We start from the raw sequence: 16,138 nt of genomic DNA, 5'->3' as shown, positions 1-16,138 counted from the left end.
GACTGAGAGGTTTCACTCAACATAATGTTCTCTAGGGTCACCCATTTTGTAAATTTAATGAGTTCTTTGTTTTTCAATGTAGCATAGTATTCCATTCTGTGACTATACCACAGCTTCTCTAGCTATTAATTTGTTGATGGGCAAGTGGGTTGTTTCTCTTTGCTATTGTGAACAAAGTCATGATAAACATTGGGTGTGCATATATCTGCTTGGGTGGCTTAAATTGTTTTTTTAAATTATTATTATTATTATATTAGTTTATTTACAATATTTGAATATATTGTTTTCCAGATCAGATTCTTCCAATTTTCCTTACCCCCTCCATCAAATTGTACAACTCCATGATTAATCCCCCTACCTCCTGCACACATCCTCATCCCTCTGCTTCCACCCTCTCCTACCCCCCTCCCCAATCCTCATACTCATTCTACAATTATGGTTTTATATAGTATTTGTCCTTGTGGGACTGAGTTAGTTCACTCAGCATAATGCTCTCTAGTCCCTCCCAAGTTAGGTAATAATTTACAAAATCATTGGTCCTGTGTGTTGTGTAGTATTCCATTGGAAAGTAACTGGTTTTTAATACTCTGCCCCTCTCCTTCTACAACCAGTCAGACCTAAGTCCACTGATTGAGGTTTCTGAGGCTGTAAATATTACTAGGAGGAGACTGCTTCCCTTTCTCCTGATGAGCAATGGGTGAATTTGCACTACTGACCTTTAGGTTAGGAGTACAACATGTAAATTTGATCCTTTGCATTGGAAAGGAGAGATATTAGAATTTACAGAATGGATCTTAACAAGGAAGCCTGGGAAAGCTTCCTGAGGAAGTCAAGAGATGGGGTGGAGGCCAGCTCCGTATGTAAAAATTCTATAAGAGTTTTCAAGGGGAAAAAACCCTCCAGTCTATGCAAAGGTCCCGTGGCAGAGAGGAACAGCTCAATGAGGGTGAGAGTGTCAGAGCTGGTTCGTGGTAAGAATTGTGAAGAGCACTGTAAGACCTTTATTTCTTTATCCTAGAACCTGTTGACAAAGAATAACGACCACAGCATGGACTTCCAGAGGAATAGACAAATCTGTCTTAGAAGAAGGGCAACTAGAATGCTCCTATGAGGCAAAAAATGCTTTGCAAGTCTCATCTCACATGCACTGGACTATCAGCCGGAAGAAGCAGTGAGTAACTGGCAACATACTTGGTAAAACAGAGTGTCAGGAAAAAAAAGAGAGAAACCCCCAGAAAAAGATATTGATACTGACTGTAGCGACCAGCAACAGCTCTTGTGAGGATGATGTGGGGATGGGACATTGTTTCATTGTGTGTATGAGTCTGAACTGGCACTAAGACACCTAACGACACTTCTAAGGAAAGAAGTTTCAAGCTGGTACTGTTTTTAAAGGGTGAGCATGATTACATTCTTATTTGATATCTGTTACAAGTTTTTGTTTTCAGTATGGGCATGCTCAATCAATGCTTTGGTAAAATAGTTTTGAGGAAAGAGATTTTATCGGTTCATGTGGCTATGGCTTGATCCAAGGGCAGAAACAAAATCCCCAAGTCTCTACTTCTCTCCATTCCTCAGCCTTGTCATGTGTGGTACTGACTTAATACCCAGGCTCCACTTGGAGCCTCTGACATTGCAAAGGGTGCAGGCTCCATCTTTCCAGAGGGACCACAGGAACTAGCACCTTAGGTCAGCAGTCCAGCTGCCAACCGGCCTCCCTTGGACTCCTGAACCAATCACTAGGCTTAGCAGAATGGGATGCTCTGATTGGCCAGGGCCGATTCACGTGTTCAGGTTGAGGCTTGGAATCCCCTCTGCTGCTACATGGCCTAGAAGCACGAGAACCTTAGTGATGGAGTTAGATTGTTGTCACCACTGGGATTGGAAGGAGTTGATTTAGAGCCAGTGTAAAGGTTTCCTGGAAGGTTTATAATGATATCTGTTATCTAGATCTAGAGGTGGCTACAGGGGTGTAAATGTATGTAAAAATAATTAAGTTTAACACATAAGATAAGTACACTTTACCACATGTAAGATATATCTTCATTTTTTTAAATCTCCATTTTTTAAAGCTATTGACTTGAGAGTTGGAAAAAATTGGGATACTGTTGCCAAGAGAAGGTATATGGAAGTTCATTATACCCTCTTTATTTTTACCCAAAATAGCCCTGGTGGAGGAATGTGTAAGGGTATTACTATGATTATGATTATGATTATGATTTGGCATCAAGTTGAGTACAACTCATAGCAACCCTATGACCAATAAATCTGAACCCTGTCCTACCCTGTGCCAGCCTTACCACCTCTGACACACTCGGGCATATTGCTGGAGTCCCTGTGTCGTTCCACATGGCTGACGATCTTCCTCCTCTTCACAGTCCTTCCATCTTTCCAAGCATGGAGTCCTTCTCCAAGGAACAGCCTCTCTTAGCAACATGCCCAAAGTATGCGAGACAAAGCTCCGCCATCCTTGCTTCGTGTAAGGGTACAGGGCTGCTAACTGAAGGGTAGATAGTTCCAATCCACCAGCAGCTCAGTGGGAGAAAGATGGACAATTTTCTATTATAAAGATGTTTAGCCTTGGAAACCATCAGATAACGACAGCGGATGGAGTAGGACCACCTTCTCAAAGAAATCTGGAAGGACTTTTGTGTTTGGAGTGGTTGGCCATAAGGAGTGGAGATGTCAGACACTGGATTGTTCTTGTTGAGTAATTATGATTCGTACCCACCCTGTGAACCACAGATCTGAGCTCTGTCCTATCCTGTGGCATCCTCATCATTTCTGACACGCTCAAACTCATTGCTGCAGTTACTGTGTCAATTCATCTGGTTGGAGGGCTTTCTCTCTTTTCGCTGACCCTCCACCTATTTAAGCATGATGTTCCTCTCCAAGGAATAACCTTTTCTAGCAACATGCCCCAAGAATGTGAGATTTTTTGTCATCTTTGCCTCCACGGAGCACTCCAGCTACACCTTCTCTAAAAGGTATTCTTTTTGTAGTCCATGGGATATTCAGTACTCTTCTCCAACACCACAGCTCAAAGGCACCAATTCTTCTGTCATCTTTATTTATTATCTAGCTGTAAGATGCATAGCAAATGATTGAAAAGCTTATGGCCTGAATCAGGCACCCCTTAGTATTCAAGCTGACATCATTGCTTCTCAATAATTTGGAGACGTCCCTGACAGCAGACTTGCCTGGTGCAATATGTCTCCTGATCTCCCAACTGCTGGTACCGTAGGTGGGCACTACTTACATGAGTGGTGCTGGTTGTTGTAGGGTAGAGTCAAGTCAAGTCAAGTCAATTCCAACTCAGTGGTTCTGTGTACAGCGGATCACAAGCTCAGTCCTGTAGCAGCAGTATTATGTCCACTGTGCTCAAGCACATTGTTACGGTCTCTATGGCAATCTGTCTCACTGAGGTCTTCTCTTTTACTAACCCTCTACTTTTCTAAGCATGACATCCTTTTACAAGGACAACTGTGCTATTTTTGCCTCTAAGGAGTCCATGGTAGTATAGTTTGTATTCTTCACCAACATTGTCATTCAAAGGCATCAGGTTCCCTTTGGTCTTCATCAGTCGTTACCCGATTTTCACATGCATAGGAAGCAATTGAAGATTCCACAGTTTGGATCAGGTGTACTTCAGTTTTTAAACTGACATCCTTGCCCTCCAGAACTTTAAAGAGGTCATTGGCAGTAGATCTGTCCGATGCGTTATGCTATTTGCTTGCTCTTTCTGGCTTTCTGGCTTTCTTTCCCTTGCTTTCTTGCTTTCTTTCTCTTGCTTTCTTGCTGCCTTTCCCTCCCTCCCTCCCTCCCTCCCTTCCTTCCTTTTTTAAAAAAATTATACTAGTTTATTTACAAAATTCGAATACATTGTTTTCCAGACCAGATTGCTCCTTCTACTAGTGCTGACTGCAGACCAAGTGCAATGATGTCCTTGGCAGCTTCAGTCTTTTCTCCATTTTTTCATGATGTTGTTTATTGGTTCAGTGTTGAGGAGTTTCGTCTTCTTGATGTTGAGATGTAATCCATACTGAAGGTATGTGGTCTTTGATACACAGTTAGGACTTCAAGTCATCTTCAAATAAGGTTGTATCATCTGTATGATACCGACCAGCAGATAAGGTTGTATCAGCAGGTGTTGTGAGTGGAGAGAAACTTTTGGGAGCAGCCCCAGCTGTGGACAGAGCGTTCTGTTAGTGGGTCTTGAGCTCCCTCTTAGTATCCTCCCTGGTTTTCTTTTCTTCTCCTTTCCCCCCAGGGTTTGCTTTTTTGGTGAAGATTTGCATTGGGCTGTTGTCTGAAAGGCTCTGGGAGGCTGACCTCAACCTGGTGCCCAGGAACAGAATCTGATCAATTATCCTATAGCCCTTAGACCCCCTGACTTCTGTTTGTGAACTTCCAGCTCAGGAAGCATTTTACCTTTTAGCATAATTGGTAGAAATGGTGCAGACTGATAGATCCAAATTCAAACACAGACTACAGTTCTAAGGGCCTTTCATCCTTCTGAGCTGAAAAGTGCGGCCGTAGAGTGTGGTTGAATCAGCAGGAGGAAATGAGATTCTGCTTGTGAAGGATACGTGGCGGGCACACCGCAGGGCTTCAGCGTGCCGGGCACACACACAGCAGGGCTTCAGCACGCTGGGCACACAGCAGGGCTTCAACAGGGCTACAGCATGCCAGGCACACAGCAGGGATACAGCAGGGCTTCAGCACACCAGGCACATGACAGGGTTTCAGCGCGCCAGGCACACAACAAAGCTTCAGCATGCTCTCACCCTTCATCTCTTCCACTTGCGTGTTGACATTGAGTTAAACCAAATTCTGTGGTTTTATTCAGTGCAAATCTTTTTAGGGACGTTGAACCAAATCAGTTATTCAGCTCATAGACTCATCATAACTTTCTGGTTTTGAGCCTGGTAGGTTTTTGAACCTTAAGAGTTCCCGTGTCAAAAAAAAAAAAGGGAAAAAACCCCAAACAAAACAAAACAGTTCCCATTCCAAATGGGTGCAATTCAAGGCCAGAACCTCTTCTTGTCTAATCTTAAGTAACAGCAAAGATTAGTTGTAGCCATTGAGACACATGGCAGGGATGACCGAGGTCCAGACGGAATGTTCGCCCAGTGGGCAGACATCTGGCTGACCGTGCGTCACTCTGTGCTATAGTCTCACCTTGGATTGGCCCTGGGCCCAGCCATTCCTGCAGAAGGTCTCTGCAGACTTGGCTTTGCCACATCACAGGCTTCTCGATCCCAGTTCCATTGCTGGCTTGCTGAGCTGCCAGGCCCGGGTGTGTGACATCAGGGAGAAGACGCTGTTGGGGTGAGACACGCAGACTGCAGACGTGCCCGAGGAGCTGGGTGGGATGGCATTAGCAGCCACATCCTGGGTCTCCTCTCCACCACCAGCCTGCAGTCTGGTCCACGCCCCCAGGCAGAAAGCATGAGCAAGGCCCAGGGGTGGGCCCAGCACCCCGAATCTGGAGATGCTGTCATGAGTACCCTTGCCATCTCTGACCGATCCAGTAATGCCTTCTACGCTGTGCTGAGGGTAAGAAGTATCTGTCCTCTGACTGTGAAATGGGCAGCATCAGAGATCCCGTGACAAGAAAAGGTCTCTGGGAGGCTACTAAGATTCCTGTACTAGGCACCGATGGGCTCCAGGTTCTGATATAGCTGAAGTACCCAGTGGGTTGGGACAGGGAGGGGCCAGGGAGGGGCCAGGGCCTGTCAGAAATATATAAGAGGTTAACTGGGGACACTCTAGGGTAGGAGCTGATCAACACATTTTGAGGCAGAGAATAAAGGGTTCAAAACCACATCCTAGTCGGAGGGGAGTTGCAGCTTGAGTTGTGCATGTTTCTGTCATTGAGGCAGAACCCTCTCATAGCTGACCCTCCAGTGGGTTTTTATAGGCAATAAATTTCACAAGAGAACATTTCCCATCTTTCTCCCATGAAGCTGGTGGGTTTGAACCATGCACATTTGGGCTGGCAGCACAGTTCTTTATCCACTAAACTACCAGAGATCTTTCAGGTTATGTATAGATGCTAAGAAACTTAGAAATTCACTTAAAAGGAGTTCTGGGCAAAGCCCATTAGGTGAGATTGGTGCACATACATAGGAGATTTCTTCATTTCTCATATGTTGGGTAAAAACAAGCTCACGAATTCATCTGGTTATTAGACAATTAGAACTGAACTATCTACCACTTACCCTTTTTGCCTTGGCTGCCAGGAAGCTTACTTGCTTTCTATGATCCTAGAGACACTAGTCATTGATAGGCCACTTATATGGGACTAGTTCAAGTGAGGAACAGAATTCTTGATTTTGTTTAATCATTGTACATTTGGACAGCCACGTACGGCTGGTGACTACTGTCTCAGACAGTGTAGTTCTAAACCACCATGAGTTGCTACCTCTCTGCCATTCCTGATATGATGGGAAGGGAATTTGAGACACATTAATGTAATTGATAATAATTTCATAGTAAATATCAAGAGCTTCCAAAATGTCCTCTTCATTGTTCTCACCTATTTCTTCTTTATCATTGAAACTGTAATTTCTGAGCACTTAGGGGTCTCACTTGTTTCTCCTTCAAAGCCTTGAACATTGATGTTAGGTCCTGTCAAGTGGATTCCAGCTCATAGCAACCCTACAGATGATAGAATGAAACCCTGCCCAGTCCTGGCCCAGCCTCACATCTTTGCAGTGTTCAAGCCCGTCCTTGCAGTCACCGTGTGAGTCCATCTCACTGGGGGTCCTCCTCTCTTTCACTGACAGGAACTGAACCTTCGTGGAAACATGCCCAAAGTATGTGAGGCAAAGTCTCACCATCTTTGCCCCTACGGAGAACTCCAACGGGACTTCTTCCAAGGCAGCTTTGCTCATTCTTTTGGCTGCCCATGGTCTATTCAATATTCTTCACCTTGAACATAGATGGTTGTTATTATGTACTGTCAAGTTGGAACTGACCCCTAGCTGACCCTCCAGTGGGTTTTCAGATGCAGTAAATCCCATGGGAGGAGACTGTCCATCTTCCTCTCGTGGAACCTCTGGTGGATCCAGACTTTATACCTCTCTGTTGAAAGGACAATTTCTTACCACTCAGCTACCATTGGTAGCCTAGTGGCAAGAGGCTGAGCTGCAATCCCAAAGGCACATGGTTCAAATCCACCAGCTGCTCTGCGGGAGAAGGATGGGCAATCTCCTCTTGTGCAATTAACTGCCTCTGAAAACGTTCCAGAGGGTCAGCTATGGGTCCATTCAACTCAGTGAAGATGGGGACTTGCCAGCAGTCAGATGGTCGGTAAATGACAGAGCCACTTTGAACCAAGATCTGAATGACTCTGAAGAAAATACTGTTTCTCCTTTAAAAAGAACATTGTTTTAAAAAATAAAACATGTTCCCTCCTGACTCCTGAGGTCACAGGCCCGTCCATTTCCTCCGATGTAAAGTTTCTATTCTTGACCAAAGTCAGCATTTCTGCAGGCAGCAAGGGGAAGGCAGAGGTGGCGAGCAGAGGCGGGGGAAACGCTGGGTCAGCACAGCTGAGGAACAGCTGGTGGAGAGAGCGGAGGTCGTCATGGCAGCTCGGGGACCTCCAGGAGGAACCATGGAGGTGCCCAGCAAACTCAGGACCATTGAGAAGGATCTGCCTGAGGAGAGAGAGTCAGAACAAGGCACCTCAGTTTCCTCATCTGTCTAATGGGGACAAGGTTAATACAATCAGCCATTTCTAAGTGGCTGCCTGGCCCATGAGGCAGCTGCTGCAGTCTAGTCTCTGAGGGGCTTCAGTACTGTCTCTGCCGTGGGCGAAGGGAAGGAGAGCAGCTCGTCCGCCGAGGGGTCGGGGTGGGCGGCGGGGGCTGCAGAGCATGGCTGCTGGTTGAGATCACCACTGTCCCCCTGCAGCTGCCTGGGGATATTATGAAGTCGCAGAGGCAAGGAGAGGAAGCTCAGGCTTGGGGGCCTCTTCGGGGGCCTGGGGAGCAGAGCAGAGGAGCAGGGCTTTAATGAAAAAAACATTCCTTGCTCAAGGTGACTGAAGGGGTTTGGGGCCTGTTGGGTCAGGGTCTGGCTTTGGCTGAAAGCAAGTTCTTCCCAGATGCACAAGAGGCCAGGCTGGGCCAGCTGCTGAGGAGGCGGCCAGAGCAGGCTCAGCTGACTTAGCCCTCCCGGGGGCTGCCGACCCCACAGACCCCTGACTCCGAGGATGCTGCCTGCGATGGGACAGCTGTGAGCTCCTGGGGCTAGCTGATCCAGCTCCGATGAAGCTCTGTGGTTTGCAACCTTCCTCTCCCTTTGCAAAGGTTTCACTACCTCCTCCCTGCCTGCCTCTGGAGCTCAGCTGGGCATGGAAGATTCTAGCTAATTCCAGAGACGTCATAGGCTGGGGCTAGCCCAAGGTATAGGAGCATCAGCCAAGATGGGCATGCTGGGGAGGGTTTCTGGGGGCAATTCCTATTTCATTCTCTGCCTTCACCCTAGACCATTCTCAGACTTGCGAAGAATCTACAATAGACATCGAACAGCCCTTTCCGCCCACTTCAGAGAGGGCCAATCACAGGGCACGTCCTTACGAAAGCCTGGTCAAGTAGGCATCTCTATTTCATCAGTCACTAAGGCTCAGAGAGATTAAGGGCACAGGCTACTTAGCTGAGAAGGGAATAAGGCTGTGAACAGATTAGTCGTCTTGGAGGAAAAAGCCTCAGTGCTCTGCACCCCTCTGCATCCTCTCTTGCTTCAAGATAAAGAGAGAAGTTCTGACAGCTATGAGCAAAGCATGAGTGGTCACACGGAGGGAGGACAAACGTTTGTCCTTGGACCACCTTGGCAACAGCGCAAAGGTCCAGTCGCTTAGAACTAAAGTCCGGGGAAGTTAGAGGGACGGATTGAAGCCCCTTGGAGCCCCATGCAAGTCCTGGATGGTGTTGAGACCCTGACCTCTTCTCCCACCCATGCTTGTTATGGTGGCCTCCGGTCCCTCTGAAGGGGAGAGCTCCTTGCAGTGTGTTGGGACTGCTGGTACTGAAGTCCCTTTGAGGAATTTGATTCTGTGCCAATGGCTGAGGTGCAGCGAATGCTTCCTTCATCTTCCGAGAGCCCCACTGGGTAGGAACTCCACCCTACCCGCCTGCACCAGGGTCTCAAGGTGTCTGGCTGTGCTGGGAAGAGGTAGTGAGCTGGCTTTGAGACCTGGGACAAAATGGGTGGGATGTCTCCTCCTTGGACAGCTGAAAATCTTTCCCAGACCAAATGCAATTCTCAGCATGGCACAGGCTGGAGATCTGTTGGTCCAGGAAGGGACTTTGGAAATCATCCCACCCAACTCTGAGGGCACCGATGGGTAAACTGAGGCCCAGAAAGAGAAGGCACTGCCCGGGAGTGTGCTGGAGTGGATCTCCTGACTTCCAGGTTGGCTTGCCCTCCATACTGCCTTTCTAGAGAGGAGCTGGCAGGTGGCTAATCTTGACGAAGGTCCTTGCAAGAACTGGCACCTGGAGTAGTCTAGAACAGCCTCTCCGCTTCAGGCTCCTGTGATGCCTTATTAAGTTGTGTTCAAGAAAAAGAACAAGTGACCTGGCCTTCTACTGTCCCTGTAAAGGAGAGTGCTCCTTGGAGGCAAGGATGGTCTCGTATATTTTGGGCATGTCACTGGGAGAGACTGTTCCTTATAAAGGGACATCATGCTTGGAAAGGTGGGAGGGATCAGTGAAAGAGGAAGATCATCAACAAGATAGGTTGGCACAGTGACTGCAGTAATGGGCTCAAGCATGGCAGAGACGACAGGGATGGTGCAGGATAGGACATGGTTCAGATCTGCTGTTCTTAGGGTCCTTATAAGTTGTACTCAACTTGACGGCATTAACAACAACAACTGTGGGTTCTAGATAGAACAGGTTCCACACACACAGATAGGTGCTCAGAGAAACAAGTCTGGAAGAGCAGAGCCCAGATTATAGTGATGCCCCAATACAAGGACTACTTTCTGACCAACGAATGTTTTCCTCATACAGACGGGGCCCTTTCTCATCAGCTGTCTGATCCTCACAGGAACCTATTATGCGAGATCTGGTCAGAGCTCTGGGGAAAATGAGAGGAACTAGGGAAAAGTGAGGTCTGGAGGGTGTCCCAGTGCCCAGAGCTGGGAAATAGAAGGCGATCAGGCAGATTCGAACCCTAATCGGCCCTTACACCCACAGCTCCACTGTAGTCTTCATTCCCAGCTTCTTTTTAAAAAAATGTTCCTATGAGTCTCTAAAATCTCCTAACTGTTCATTTCTACTGATTTTTTTCAGACACTCTCAACCCGACTCTTTTTAGTTTTAAATTAATGTTGCTAATTCCCAGTGTCCTGAAAAAAAACAAAACAAACACAAAACACAAAGATGCTCCAGGTTTGAGAGATATGATAGGCAGTGACATCCGCCTCCAAGGCACAAGGACTCCCGAATTTCTGTTCAGAAGCGAAACGGCATCCCCCCCCCTTTTTTTTTTCTCAGACAATGTGGTTCTAATATATATCAACAGATCCAAAGAAAAGGCTTTTTTTTTTTAAGAAGTTAACTTCATTTCAAGAACTTGTGTGTTTCTCATTAGTAACGCTGTCTTTTGAAATCCAGCCGAGGGAGGCGATTCCAGTTGAAATCAAAACTGATATGCGAGAGTTTGACTTAAATGGCACTCTGTCTGCCTGCTTGAAGCTGGTGGCTGCAGGGAAGGGACAGGCAGGCGGCCAGGCTGGGTGGCTCCCGTCCCTCGCCCAGCGCCCACCATGGTCTTGGTGTGGAGGGAGAGTCTACCAGGTCTTTCAACTTGGTCTCACCTGCTAAAGGGAGTTGAGAGGAGAGCTTGAGCTAATGAATGGTCTTTAGTGAAGGCAAAGCAACATGCTATGGCCTGGTGACCTGGGCGCTGGAGTCCAGGGAAGGGTAGAGGACACCAGCCACTTTTATAGCCACTCTTGGAGTAATTATCCCACCACTCGGTGTGACGAAGAGTCCCACAAATATTTAGGAAACAGCCAGTTTTTGTTTATGGGGAAATGTGACTCATGTTTACTCAAGATAAATGTCATACATTTAATAAATTGTATACCTAAAAACTTGGAATTGACAAATGTATTACACTTATTTTTTTACAACAATAAAATTTGTTGTTGTTAGGTGTGGTCGAGTCGTAGATGATTCATAGCGACCCTATGAACAGAAGGCCTGAGCACTGTTCATAGAGTTTCCAGAGGCAAGCCATTTCAGAAGTGGATGCCACTCCTGCTTCCAATCTTGTTTTAAGTGGGAAGCTCTACCAGACACCGTCCACCATGGGTGACCACATCACGTTTGACACATCAGTGTCACAGTGTTTAGCATCACAGCAACCACGAGTTACCTCTGTACAGCAAGTTTGATTGAGCAGTTATCTTTTCTTAATCTTCCTTCTTTAGTACTGGATTACCTATGCTACTGTTTTTCTTTCTGGTAGTTGTTGTAGGGTTTACAACATGCTGTTTATCACAAACCTTGTTCTCTCCCTGGTTTCCCCCTAACTCACTGGTCGCTCTTCTTGGATTTCTTGGTTCTTCCTCCCTCACCCTGCCTGTTAGAAGGGGCCCAGTCCTTCGACCTCAGACCTTTGCTTTTGTTTGTTTATCCTCTCTGGTAGTTCTGGCTTTAGATTCTTAGGACTTGCATCTGGTCCTGTAGAATAAATCCATTCTATTGATATTTTCTGCCTTCATTTTGTTTTTGTTTGTTTCTCAGTATTTTAAACGTTGTAGGGGGAGAAAGAAGAAATCCCATGAGTATCACATCACTCATGTGCTAGGCTTCTCAAGCTGTCCTAGCAAGAAAAAAAAACTCCCATTCCCTCTTCCTTTTTTTTTTTTTTTTTGGCAAGTTTTGGCATTTCTTTTTTGCAAGACCAGGCCTCCTGGACAAACAACATTAGGCAAATGGAAAGAATCTTTCCCTTGTCAGCCAAGGGTCGCCTCCTTATTCACGTTCATCATTGTCCAGACATGTTGTTTGTGGCACAGCCAGCGCCTTTTGGCCCTCGATGAGGTGGTAAAGGGCAGCCTCTGCCTACCCTTCCTTCCTGTCTCTTGGTCAAATTGGATTCTTTTCTCCCTGAATAAGAATTTTAAAAAAAATTATTCTTAGGAGAACTAAAGAAGGCTGTGTTACAAGCCAAAGGGATTTGTTTCAAGGATGACAGAAACCAACAGGATGTGGCCCCAGTCCCCCAACCCTGTCTAATCAAATTTCCCCCGTCTTCTAAGACCTCGCAACGTCCTTCCTTCCCTGGGAAACCTTGCTCCACCCCTACCCCAACCCCCCCCCCATAGCTAGTGGTGACCCCAGTCTCAGAGTTCAGCAGGTTGGACCTCTCCTTTTTTCCAACATGAGGAGTACCAGTCTCTCTTCTCGCTCTTTGCTCAACTTTTGCTATGATTACACTTTTCAGACATGCTCATCCCGTCTCCTCAACTGGGTGGTGTGCTTATTCTGCCCAACAGCACGACGGTGCTTGTTAAAACTCCCCCTCCTTCATGAACCCGGCACGCTCCCCCATCCGGTTGGCTTTCCTTTATGGGAGAAGCGGGGCCAGGTCTGCAGGGTGACGGCTTGGGGCTTGTTCTGATACGAGAAGTGACGCTGTGGGTACTTCGAGTAACAGCAAGATCACTTGCGATGGGCCAGTTTCATCAGAGCTTCCAGACTCAGACTAGGAGGAAAGGCCTGGTGATGCGCTTCTGAAGAGTAGCCAAGGAAACCCTGTGGATTACAGCAGGCTGTTGGTCCCTGGATGCCAGAAGACGAGCCTCGACGATGAAGGATTTGAGTGAGATCCGTGGCGGCGGTGGCAGCAGACTCTCTCAATGCTCATGAAGACGGTACAGGACCGGACAGTATTTTGTCCCGCTGCACACAGGCTGCCATGAGACAGTCAACTTGACGGCAGTTAACACATTGCCGCACACTTTTAAATTGACGACCGTGCTTAGAAACATGTGCCGGACGACTATAGCCGTCGTTTGCGGCAACGTATTAACAACAAACGGGTTTGGTGGGGGTTTTAAAAAGAATTTTGTTGTTATTTTGTGTGTGTACCGTCAAATCGGATCTGACTGGTACAGGAGGAGATTACCCCTCCTCCTTCTCCAGCAGAGCATGTGGTGGATTCAAACTGCGTACTTCTGGGATTGCAGTGCAGCTTCTTGCCACTAGGCCACCAGAGCTCCCCTCAAACTTGTGTTTTTATATCGATCTCCTTTACAAGAGTCTCCAATAAAAATAGAAAGTGTTTCCAAAAGACAACGGGAATCTTAACTGAGTCATTTTCTCTTGAAGGCTCCTTCTGGACCCTCACACTTGGACGGTCACCTTATGATTGACCTTTGCTAGGTACTGCCCTATCCATTGCTTGGCTTAAGAATTAAAATGTGTTGATGCCTCCCATCATCTCTCTTCCATCATGAAAACTGACAGAGCAACGTCCCACCCCTCTCACTTTTCTCCAAACAGGGACTGTGAGTTCTGAAGGAGAGCTGGCCGTGCTTGGGTTTAAATCCCAGCTCTACCCTACGCTCCCAATAGGGCCCTGGAACAAGTGACTTCACACCTCTGATTCTCAGTGTCATCAGGGCGCCTACTTTGCAGGGTTCTGGCCCAGGGGAAGTAAGTTCCTGGTAACACAGAACCTGCTTCCATTTGTTGAGTTTAGCCAAGGCCGAGCACTTGTCAAATGTGAGATGTTCAGACATCAGCTAGTCCAGAAATCCTTTCTACCGTGGACAGGGTCATCTCCTTCAGTGATGCACCCACAGTGTCTCTCTTCCAGAGCCCCTACTCATTTGTATCCAGTGTGTATTGTGTGAGTGGTTGACATAAATCTCACACACTAGAAGTTACGGGAGAGCTGGGTATGGATCTATTTTCCTCTATTTACCCAGGACCCAGCCCTGGTCTGGGGCACAGTCCTCTCTTCCTGGTAATTATATCAGTGCTTCCCTGATTTTCTAGGAGCTCCATGTCAAGGACCAGTAGCAAAGGCAGCTGGACAGGGCTCCTATGCACATTTTATTGTTGCTTGAGCTATGTAGAAGGAGCCACGGTAGCCTAGCAGGTTACATGTCGGACTGCTAATCAAAAGGTTGACAGTTCAAATCCATCAGGAGAATGATGAGGCAATCCTTTAAAAACCTTGGAAAATCTATGGGGAAGTTCTACTCTGTCTTGCAGGACTGTTAGGAGTTGGGAGCTACTTGAAGGCAGTGAGTTTGGGAGTTTGCCCCTGACCAGACATTCTTGCATGGCAACCAAGTCCCTGTGTCCTAGACCCTGTATGTAATGTCACGGTAGATAGCCATTGCTTTCTCCAGCTGGTCAACCTTGCCCCTCTTTTTGGGATGTTCTCTAACACCACTGCTTTGGAAAAGACTTACTTGATTTCCTATTACACACATCATACCCCATAACCAACTTTACTGTCGTTGAGTCAAGTCCAACTTGCTGGGCTGTAATTCTGTCCTGGAGGAGACTGCCCATGTTTCTCCCACAGGGTGGCTGGTGGATTTGAACCACTGATCTTCCAACCAGTTGCCCAATACTTAACACATTCTAGATCACCAGGGCTTCTTAAATATAAAACCCCACTGTTATTGCATGGGTCTCACACAGAGACCCTTCATTAGGTTTCCAGGACTGTAAATCCTTACTAGTGGAGACTTCTCCTATGGAGAGGCTGCGGGATTCGAACCACCACCCTTCTAGTTAGCTGCCTCATACATTATTCATTATGAGCACAAGATCTTGCTCCCTGCACTGTGGCTCCCAGTGGCTCTTTGAAGCCTTGACTTCCTGCTACTCTGGGCAGTGAACAAACATTGACTGTGGGTTTAATGAATCCCACCACAGCAAACCCAAATTCAATCCAATCCTCTCACGCTGGCCAAAAAGACTGATCAATACCTCAGGGATTTGCACTGTTCATGTCTTAACTTAATTTGTCGATATTTATTGAATACACAATGTGGCACCAGGGCCTGCTGCTTGCGGGAAGCTGATGGTGAATGGGACTGGCTCGTTCATTCCCTCACTCTCCCCATGCCAGAGCTCACAGTCCAAGCCAGTAACTTTAACTCACAAGATAAAACGAGGGCACCGTTGGGCATGTGCTGTAGGACACTGCTTGGGAGCCACAGACCCATGCTGACCTTGTATCCCCAGAGAACAGGATGAGGAGCGGTGCTCCGTCGTGCAAGGGCGGTGCTGATTGACTTTCTGGCTCTGTCACCTGGGAGTCCCAGGAATCGAGAGACAGGGACACAGCGACCTGCTCCTGGCGCAGGGCTGACCCTCTGAACTCAGGCCTGGGGAGGACTCTGTCCACCTAGAACCAGCTGGGGCCATCCAGCTGTGGGCCGGCACCACTGAAAGGGCCTAATTAGTTCATTTCCCCAGCCCTGTGGGCTGTGAGTGGCTGCCTTCACCTTTTGCCCTGGCGCATCTCGCTCAATTTAGCAGTTCAAGGTTCAGCAGGGTGTCAGGGTGGGGACAGGGAAAATGCCCCCCAGCTCCAGTCCCTGAAATAAAGCCACAGCTTTGTGCTGGCTTCAGCCTTGAAGACACTGGAATTTCCCCTCTTCTTCCTGTGACGGCTGCTTGGTGGTGCTGGTGGTGGTGGGATGGTGCGAGAAGGGCTTCAAATCCTCAGCTCCCATTTCTGCTGCTTCATATCTGTGTGACCCCAAGGAAGTGACTCACCCTCTCGGTTCCTTCAGTTCTGAGGTTGCTAACACTCACTTCACTTGGCGGTAATCAAGATCCAGTGGGATAAGTCCTGGCAGGCACATACACAGTGAGCATTTCCTTCAAGGTGTCCTATTCTCTCCTAGGATAGAGAGTCAGGTCAGGAGAAGATATCTCAGGCTGAAGTGGATTGACACAGGGACTGCGGCAATGGGGTCAGGTGTGCCACAGAAGGGGCGGTTGGCTCAGGACAAGGCAGGGTCCAGAGCGGTTGTTCTTAAGATTGCTGAATTGCCATCGACTTGACAGCACATAGCAACAACTCTCCTCAATTTCTGCCATAGGGCAGGCCAGGGTCAGCCCTGTTCTCCAGTACA

General features: G+C 47.4%; 1 pseudogene; it reads right to left on the bottom strand.

Moving 5' to 3' along the window:
• The window catches only part of LOC102871425, a 41,888-nt pseudogene extending 26,369 nt beyond the window's left edge, over positions 1 to 15,519 (bottom strand).
• Between the last annotated feature and the right edge of the window lie 619 nt (positions 15,520 to 16,138).

Source organism: Elephantulus edwardii, unplaced genomic scaffold, assembly GCF_000299155.1.
Source record: "Elephantulus edwardii isolate Elephantulus edwardi_28Jun2011 unplaced genomic scaffold, EleEdw1.0 scaffold00189, whole genome shotgun sequence".
NCBI classification, from domain to species: domain Eukaryota; kingdom Metazoa; phylum Chordata; class Mammalia; order Macroscelidea; family Macroscelididae; genus Elephantulus; species Elephantulus edwardii.
Note: the sequence above shows the minus strand (reverse complement) of the source record. Positions and strands in the feature narration are given on the sequence as shown.